Source organism: Bactrocera tryoni, unplaced genomic scaffold, assembly GCF_016617805.1.
Source record: "Bactrocera tryoni isolate S06 unplaced genomic scaffold, CSIRO_BtryS06_freeze2 scaffold_7, whole genome shotgun sequence".
Lineage (NCBI taxonomy): Eukaryota > Metazoa > Arthropoda > Insecta > Diptera > Tephritidae > Bactrocera > Bactrocera tryoni.
In genome coordinates, this window is record NW_024396366.1 from 6,222,297 (window position 1) to 6,232,570 (window position 10,274).

Below are 10,274 nucleotides of genomic sequence, written 5' to 3' on the forward strand. Positions count from 1 at the left end.
TTTTTATCGAGCAGTCGTATGGGATTTTGAAACAAAAGTTTAAAATACTAAATTATATAAACTTGAGGTCAGTCAAAAAACCATCAATGGTAATATTTGCCTGTACAATATTGCACAACTTTATTATACATAGAGAAAACCCTTCGGAGTATCTTGTTGGATTACCAGAAAATAATAACGTCATAAATGAAGAAACTGAAAATCACCTTAGTACTTCACTGGCACCTCAAGAAAATGACGATTTATATGGAATTGCTATAAGGCGCAATTTGACAACGTTGTTTTGTTCTTAAATGAATATAAGTAAAATACTTATGAGTGGAATCCATTGTTTTATTTGTGTACTTAACAACTTAAAATTATTCGTAAGTAAAAATAAAAAAAAACTCTAATTACTCTGTTTTAAAGCCATATTCATATTTAAGACTAAATACTATCATCTTATCTGTCTAAAAACTTTTGAAGCATATCTCTTCTTCTTTGTATTCTCTCGTGCTCTATTTGCATCTTTTCCCGTTCAAGCTCTATAATCTGATCGTGCCTTTCCTTTTCATTTTTAGCTTCTTCCTTAAGGAATTCCAGAGACTCATTGGCACTGGTTGTCCTACGCCTTCTGCCGAGATTGTGTCGATGTTGTGTTGTTCGAGGTTCCTGGAGAGTCATTCGAAACCCCAATATCTTCCACCACATTGGAAGCATCCCTTGTACTTGGCAGTGACAAAGACGAATGCAAATTCTCAGGAGGCGTACTAATGGAATGTCTGGTTCCATACACATCGTCAAATTCTTCAAAAAACTCCCAAGCACTTGCAGCACGCCCTGTTAACTATTTCGCTTTTTAATTCTTTTATATGTGCAGAAGAGATTCACAAATTTACGGGAAATCTGATCCCGTGATAAATTAAATTCTGGAACTTTTTCTTTAATTATTTCAGGAATTCTCCCCCACAGGAAAGATTTTTTTTCCTTCCTTCCTGGAACTCCGACTCCATGTCCAGCCTTGTTCGTATTAAAATTTTTATATAATTTGCTGGAAATTCGTGGGATCTAAATGTAAATAAGGCCTATTATTATTATATAATCATATTAATAATTAAAGACATATGTAGAATTAGAAATCATTTTACTCACTCTTCCATTTCGCCTTTGGTTCTACGCAGTTTCAAAAAACTTACTGCAATGGCTGCGACAATTTGCCGAAGTGCTGCCAACTGCATGCATTAAAAAACTTTTGACGAAGAGCAGTATTGCCGCATGTTTTTTTGACGAACGCGTTGCCCCTGTCAATATGCAGTGCAACCAAGTTACTGCGTTTACGAACTAACTCATTGTTCTCAAGTTTCGCAGACATAAAATTGGTGTCAGAGGCGATATTAAAAAAATGTTCCGGCAAGTGCAAGTAGTCCAAAGTCAATGGCATCTACAGCGGATTTTTTGGAGAGAGAATACTGATGAACCAATAAGAGAATATTGGTTAAAGGTCGTAACATATGGTATAACATCATCTGCATTTAATGCTGTTCGGGCAGTGATAGTGTGCGAGGGATGCAGAAAAAGAATTCCCAGATGCATCTAAAGTAATTGAGAATGATTTATATATGGATGATTGTGCCACTGGAGCTGAAAGTGACGCGATGCAACTGACAAAAGAAATTGATCATATTCTAAAAGGTGGCGGTTTCGAAATGAAAATGTGGAAGTCGAATTCGAAAAAACTTTAGGAGGAAACTTGGATGAAGAAGAAGGATCATTAATGTTTTCGGAAGAAGAGAAAGCATCAGTGTTGGGGTTAAAATGGAAGGTCAAACAAGATCAATTTACCTTCGCAGTAAAGACTCTTGAGATAGAAAATGTCATCGCTAAAAGACAAATATTGGCCTGTGTTGCTCAACTTTATGATCCAAATGGTTTCATTTCTCCAGTAACTATCTTCTTCTTCTTCTTAAGTGGCGTAGACACCGCTTCCGCGATTATAGCCGAGTTAACAACAGCGCGCCAGTCGTTTCTTCTTTTCGCTACGTGGCGCCAATTGGATATTCCAAGCGGAGCCAGGTCCTTCTTCACTTGATCCTTCCAAAGGAGTGGAGGTCTTCCTCTTCCTCTGCTTCCCCCGGCGGGTACTGCGTCGAATACTTTCAGAGCTTGAGTGCTTTCGTCCATCCGGACAACATCACCTAGCCAGCGTAGCCGCTGTCTTTTAATTCACTGAACTATGTCAATGTCATCGTATATCTCGTACAGCTCATCGTTCCATCGAATGCGATATTCGCCGTGGCCAATGCGCAAAGGACCATAAATCTTTCGCAGAACCTTCTCTCTAAAACTCGTAACGTCGACTCATCGGTTGCTGTCATCGTCCAAGCCTCTGCACCATATAGCAGGACGGGAATTATGAGCGATTTATAGAGTTTGACTTTCGTTCGTCGAGAGAGGACTTTGCTTCTCAATTGCCTATTCAGTCCGAAGTTGGCAAGAGCAATCCTGCGTTGGATATCCAGGCTGACATTGTTGGTGGTGTTAATACTGGTTCCTAAATAGACGAAATTATCGACAACTTCAAAGTTATGATTTTCAATAGGTATGTGAGAGCCAAGTCGCGAGTGCGACGACTGTTTGTTTGATGACAGGAGATATTTCGTCTTGCCCTCGTTCACTGCCAGACCCATTTGCTTTGCTTCCTTGTCCATTCTGGAGAAAGCAGAACTAAGGCAGATGATATCAATATCATCGGCATACGCCAGCAGCTGCACACTGTTATAAAAGATTGTACCTTCTCTATTTAGTTCTGCAGCTCGGATTATTTTCTCCAGAAGCAGGTTGAAGAAGTTGCACCATAGGGAGTCGCCCTGTCTGAAACCTCGTTTGGTATCGAACGGCTCGGAGAGGTCCTTCCCAATCCTGACGGAGCTTTTCATGTTGCTCAACGTCACTTTACACAGCCGTATTAGTTTTGCGGGGATACCAAATTCAGACATCGCGGCATAAAGGCAGCTCCTTTTCGTACTGTCGAAAGCAGCTTTGAAATCGACGAAGAGGTGGTGTGTGTCGATTCTCCTTTCACGGGTCTTTTCCAAGACTTGGCGCATGGCGAATATCTGGTCGGTTGTTGATTTTCCAGGTCTGAAGCCACACTGATAAGGTCCAATCAGTTTATTGACGGTGGGCTTTAATCTTTCACACAATACGCTCTATAGAACCTTGTATGCGATGTTGAGGAGGCTAATCCCACGGTAGTTGGCGCAGATTGTGGGGTCTCCCTTTTTGTGGATTGGGCAGAGCACACTTAAATTCCAATCGTTGGGCATGCTTTCGTCCGACCATATTTTGCAAAGAAGCTGATGCATGCTCTTTATCAGTTCTTTGCCGCCGTGTTTGAATAGCTCGGCCGGTAATCCATCGGCCCCCGCTGCTTTGTTGGTCTTCAGACGGGTAATGGCTATTCGAACTTCTTCATGGTCGGGCAATGGAACGTCTGCTCCATCGTCATCGATTGGGGAATCGGGTTCGCCTTCTCGTGGCGTTGTGCGTTCAATGCCATTCAACAGGCTGGAGAAGTGTTCCCTCCATAATTTAAGTATGCTCTGGGCATCGGTCGCTAGATCACCTTTGGGGGTTCTTCAAGAGTATGCTCCGGTCTTGAAACCTTCTGTTAGCCGCCGCATCTTTTCGTAGAATTTTCGAGCATTACCCCTGTCGGCCAGTTTATCAAGTTCTTCATACTCACGCATTCCGGCGCTTTCTTTTTCTGTCTGCAAATGCATCTCGCTTCCCTCTTCAACTCTCGCTATTTATCCCATCCCGCACGTGTTGTGGTCGATAGTAACGTTGCGAGGTAGGCAGCCTGTTTTCTCTCCGCTGCAACACGGCACTCCTCGTCGTACCAGCTGTTCATTAGCATTTTTCGAAAACCAATGGTTTCGGTTGCAGGTGTACGTAAGGAGCTTGAAATGCCGGCACACAGTTCCCTTATACCGAGTTGTTGACGAGTGCTCTCAGAGAGCAGGAGTGCAAGTCGAGTAGTAAATCGTTCGGCTATCTGTTGCAAATGCATCTTCTCGACGTCGAATCTTCCTTGTGTTTGTTGGCGTGCGTTTTTTGCTGCACAGAGGCGGGTGCGAATCTTGGCTGTAACAATATAGTGGTCCGAGTCGATGTTAGGACCTCGAAGCACGAGTTAATTTTTACATAAAGTAAAAATGAGTCAAAAGAATATATTTTGAGCTGCACCGAAATGTGTACTCTTTATTTATACTCTTAAGACTAACTTTTTACATGTTTCTTACTTCTATTTATACTAACTAGTATGTTTACTTATTACTAGTCGATAGTTTGTTAAGATACAGATTATATTATTTGTGTAGGTTTGTTTACATACATATATATTGTTTGCTTAGATACATTTGCTTTGTTTTAAGGTTGTTGTGGTATTCAAACTCAATGTTGTTTTGATACTTGTTTGTTTAGGATTGTTTGTTGTAGTGATAGTGCATTTCAATTGTACCAACTCAAGGTTGTTTCTGCATTCTGGTTACTGAAACAAAAGGTTGTTTTGATGTTTGTTACTATTATAAGGAATACATTCCTTAACTCGCGCGCACATCTAAAACACTGGAGACGTGTCTTCCGTCTATCACAACATGATCGGTCTGGTTGGTGGTTTTTCGATCCGGAGACAACCAGGTAGCTTGATGAATCTTCTTATGCTGGAATCTAGTACTACAGATAACCATATTTCGCGCCCCGGCGAAATCGATCAGCCTCAACCCATTTGGGGATACTACTGTGATCAAATTGAAAGATGAGTTTTTAATTTATACTTCGCGTGTTTTTCGAATCGGAAAATTTTTTTCTGTAGTACTGTTAGTGTCATCTATGCTAAATTTCACGTCAAAATATTCATTAGTATTTGAGATACGCGTCGTTTTGTGAGGCTCTAAAAGTGAATTCTTCCATTTTTACTATGTCTGAATTTATTGAACAAAGAAGTGCGATAATGCACTATCTCTCATTTCGCCTCATTTACCTTCGTGTAACTCGTGGCTATTCAGCAAATTCACAAGACCACTTCGAGGACACCGTTGTGCCCCCAATTGAGGATATAAAAGCTGAATCGAAAAAGGCTCTGATGGCCATCACGATGAAGGATTTTTCCAAGTGCTATGATGACTGGATTCGTTCGTTGGCAGATGTATATTGCAGCGGGAGGCGATTTCTTTGAAGGAGATGAAATGGACAAAATTTACCTTTCAATTTGATCACAGTAGTAAATCAAATAGTATTGAATTTTTAATAAGGGATTGTAATACCCTTATGTATTGGTACCAATTGGTCATGATGAGGCATTGACTGTACCAGCATTGTTTTTAGCATGCTCATACGAATTTTGTCCTTTTCGGCCAAAATTGGATTTTTAATTGCTTAAGGCTGTGATATTGCTTAGTTATTTAGTCACATCTAGAGATAAAAAGTCATGAAGGACGGAAAATGCGCAAAAATATCCACCCGCGCCCTTAAAAGTTACGCAAAGGAATGATAATGGTTGACCGTTGTAAAGTCGTAGGGTTAAATTAGAAACATTCTTAAATAAAAAAAAACGCCTACATCGCAACGTTGCAATCGACTACAACACGTGCTGATTGGGAAAAATACCGAGAGTTGAAGAGGGAAGCGAAATGCACTTGCAGACAAAAAAAGAGAGAGGCCGAAATGCGTGAATACGAAGAGCGCGACAAGCTGGCTCAAATAAAAATAAGCGAAATAAATGTTAATTTAACATAAAATATAACATTAAATACATCACCACCTAGAAAACTACACAAAATAACATACTTATAAATAAAGTTCTAGCAAATTCCGCTATATTATAAAAGGTTGTTATGAGAGGTATCGAGGCTTCGGTGGACTTACCAACTGAAGAGCTCTAAAGGCCAAGTAGTTGTCAAAAAAAGTTAAAGAGTTTTCGATAGACTCTAGCGATGTTAAAGAAGCACTGAAATAATGTGGTTTTAGTATTAAATCAGCAGTAAATATTTTTAGCAGAAATAAAGTCCTACAACCAGTGTTCAAAATAGATTAAATGCAAACTTCTAACCAACTAAAGAAAGATGAAACACCTCCAATTTTCCGTTTAAAATATCTGCTCCATCGAAGAATTATCGCTGAGGAACAGCATAAAAGAAATGAACCAGTAGGATTTAAATAAAAAAATATAGTAATTGTGGGGAAATCACACTGCAAACTAAAGGGGTTGCCGTGCATATAAAGACTTAAAAATTAAATTGTCAGTCGGAATTCAAGCACGTTGTAACTAAAGTTAAATATTCCTCCTAACAAAATTTTTGAAATCCCTCTCCATATTTCAAAACCAGTAGATCTTAAACACAGTAATACACAAGGGAGCTATGCAAACCTGATGATAAGCAACACTGCACAAATGTTATTGCCCCAAAACCAATCAATTGGAAGCATTGAAACTATGATTTTCAACCTTACCCAATGCATGACACAATTGGTATGTCTACAATGCAGAATGTGATTCAAGGAATAATCAAAGCACAAAACCAAATGTTGCAAATTTTTTTAAGTAAAAAATGAGCGTATTGAACATTTGTACTTATATGTAATGCTAGCGGTGTTAACCAATACAAATTGGACTTGTTAGATTTCTGGATGAAAATAATATTGATGTAATGCTATTGTCAGACATCTTACGTATAAAAACAATTTTAATGGAAAGGCATCCGGGGGATTTGAAGCGGAGGGTTGGCCTTCAGTCTTTTGGAGCTGGGAAGCTCCTATGGCATAATCGCTCGTCTGGCGGTCGTGGTTGCGTTAACGGAGACACTACTTCCTCTGACCCTGCTCCTCGCCAGTGCCTCCGCTACCTCAGGAGTCTTCCCCTCCCGGAGGGGCTTCAAGTACCACTTCAAGCTGGCACTACTCATGCCTTTCCTACGAGGGTCATCGTGCTCATCCTTCTTTGAGCACCTTCGGTGTGACTCTCTCGAATCCGGTGCTTGCTACCTTCTCAGCGGCCTGCAGAGCGCCACTGCTTCTGTGAGCGGAAAGTTAGTTTTTCAAAAATTTAACTTTTTGTTATAAAAAAAATGAAAGAATCAAAAATTAATTAAACCTAAAAATAAAAAATAAACTTACTTTGCTCATGTGCTTTCGCGTCGATGCGATGGACAAATGATTTGCCATCGGATTCAATACGATTTACCTTTATTTTTGTGAAAGAGCTTTGCGCTTTTTTTTTTTATATTTCTGCAATTTAAGATCTTCTTCTTCTTAATTGGCGTAGACACCGCTTACGCGATTATAGCTGAGTTAGCAACAGCGCGCCAGTCGTTTCTTTTTTTCGCTACGTGCGAGTGCGACGACTGTTTGTTTGATGACAGGAGATATTTCGTCTTGCCCTCGTTCACTGCCAGACCCATTTTCTGTGCTTCCTTGTCCAGTTTGGAGAAAGCAGAACTAACGGCGCGGGTGTTGAGGCTGATGATATCAATATCATCGGGATACGCCAGCAGCTGTACACTCTTATAAAAGATTGTACCTGCTCGATTAAGTTCTGCAGCTCGAATAATTTTCTCCAGCAGCAGATTGAAGAAGTCGCATGATAGGGAGTCGCCTTGTCTAAAACCTCGTTTGGTATCGAACGGCTCGGAGGTCCTGCGTGGTTACCAAAGAGGTTTTGCGTGGATACCAAATTCAGACTTCGCGGCATAAAGGGAGCTCCTTTTCGTGCTGTCGAAAGCAGCTTTGAAATCGACTAAGAGGTGGTGTGTGTCGATTCTCCTTTCACGAGTCTTTTCCAAGATTGGGCGCATGGTGAATATCTGGTCGGTTGTTGATTTGCCGTGTCTAAAGCTACACTGATAAGGTCCAATCAGTTTGTTGACGGTGGGGTTTAATCTTTCACACAATACGCTCTCATATGCTCATACGCTCAAATGCTCATCAAGCTCTTCGTACTTACGCATTTCGGCCTCTTTCTTTTTCTGTCTGCAAATGCGTCTCGCTTCCCTCTTCAACTCTCGGTATCTATCCCATCCCGCACGTGTTGTGGTCGATCGTAACGTTGCGAGGTAGGCAGCGTGTTTTCTCTCCGCGTCGTACCAGCTGTTCTTTTGCACTTTCCGAAAACCAATGGTTTCGGTTGCAGCTGTACGTAAGGAGTTTGAAATGCCGTCCCACAGTTCCCTTATACCGAGTTGTTGACGAGTTCTCAGAAAGCAGGAGTGTAAGCCGAGTAGCAAATCGTTCGGCTGTCTGTCTGATACTTGGTCAAAGACCGGAAGTTGTGAACTGCTTGAGCCATGTATAAAAGAATCGTTTCTGGCCACTCCCAATTGAATGGCGATCAGAGAACTTTCCTCACTTGCGTGAACTTCTACATATGACTCCATCCTTCAGTAACTATCTTAGGCAAAATTATTATACAAGACTTATGGCGCATCGGATTGGATTGGGACTATTGGCAAGACATTGTAATTCTTGAAAAATTTGTTCTTGACAGTTGGGTCGCTAAAGATATAGATGGAAGGGTTAAAATACACTCGTTTTCTGATGCATTAAGGACGGCTTATGGGGCTATGATCTATATTCGAAAAGTACTAGAAGATGGACAGGTAAAAGTTACATTACTTTAGCTTTTACAGCTGGTTGATGTCCTCGCAAAAATAAAGGCTGACATCACCGCCGTCCAAGAAATGCGATGGACGGGACAAGGAAAGAGACGAGTAGGTCCTTGTGACATTTACTACAGTGGCCATATAAAGGAGCGCAAGTTTGGTGGAGGATTCGTGGTGGGAGAGAGACTCCGTCGCCGAGTACTATCATTCACTGCGGTGAATGAACGTCTAGCCACAATCCGCATCAAAGAGAGGTTTTTCAACATATCGCTGATTTGCGCCCGCGCCCCGACGGAAGAGAAGGACGATGTGACCAAAGATGCCTTCTATGAGCGCTTGGAGCGCGCTTATGAGAGCTGCCCCAGCCACGATGTCAAAATCGTGCTTGGCGACTTTAACGCCAGAGTGGGCAAAGAAGGTATATTTGGCACTACGGTCGGTAAATTCAGCCTCCACGACGAAACATCCCCAAATGGGTTGAGGCTGATTGACTTCGCCGGGGCCCGAAATATGGTTATCTGTAGTACTAGATTCCAGCATAAGAAGATTCATCAAGCTACCTGGCTGTCTCCGGATCGAGAAACTACCAGATCGATCATGTTGTGATAGATGGAAGACACGTCTCCAGTGTTTTAGATGTGCGTGCGCTCCGAGGTCTTAACATCGACTCGGACCACTATCTTGTTGCAGCTAAGATTCGCACTCGCCTCTGTGCAGCAAAAAACGCACGCCAACAAACACAAGGAAGGTTCGACGTCGAGAAGCTGCAATCACAACAGACAGCCGAACGATTTTCTACTCGGCTTGCACTCCTGCTCTCTGAGAGCACTAGTCAACAACTCGGTATAAGGGAACTGTGGGACGGCATTTCAAATTCCTTACGTACAGCTGCAACCGAAACCATTGGTTTTCGGAAAGAGCAAAAGAACAGCTGGTACGACGAGGAGTGCCGTGTCGCAGCGGAGAGAAAACAAGCTGCCTACCTCGCAACGTTACGATCGACCACAACACGTGCGAGATGGGATAGATACCGAGAGCTGAAGAGGGAAGCGAGACGCATTTGCAGACAGAAGAAGAAAGAGGCCGAAATGCGTGAGTACGAAGAGCTTGATAAGCTGGCCGACAGGGGTAATGCTCGAAAATTCTACGAAAAAATGCGGCGGCTTACAGAAGGTTTCAAGACCGGAGCATACTCTTGTAGAACCCCCAAAGGTGATCTAGTTACTGATGCCCAGAGCATAGTTAAATTATGGAGGGAACACTTCTCCAGCCTGCTGAATGGCAGTGAACGCACAACACCAGGAGAAGGAGAACCCGATTCCCCAATCGATGACGATGGAGCAGACGTTCCATTACCCGACCATGAAGAAGTTCGAATAGCGATTGCCCGCCTCAAGAACAACAAAGCGGCAGGGGCCGACGGACTACCGGCCGAGCTATTCAAACACGGCGGCGAAGAACTAATAGGGAGCATGCATCAGCTTCTTTGTAAAATATGGTCGGACGAAAGCATGCCCAACGATTGGAATTTAAGTGTGCTATGCCCAATCCATAAAAAAGGAGACCCCACAATCTGCGCCAACTACCGTGGGATTAGCCTCCTCAACATCGCATATAAGGTTCTATCGAGCGTATTGT

At 42.2% G+C, this 10,274-nt stretch overlaps 1 protein-coding gene and 1 long non-coding RNA gene across 10 annotated transcripts in view; both read right to left on the reverse strand.

Moving 5' to 3' along the window:
* The window catches only part of LOC120781533, a 146,396-nt gene that overhangs the window by 9,520 nt on the left and 126,602 nt on the right, over positions 1-10,274 (reverse strand). The window lies entirely within an intron of this gene.
* LOC120781537 lies at positions 313-1,807 on the reverse strand. The gene is made up of 2 exons (XR_005706090.1): positions 1,132-1,807; positions 313-1,047 (listed from the first exon to the last, which is right to left on the reverse strand). It is a non-coding gene; the product is annotated as an uncharacterized LOC120781537 (long non-coding RNA).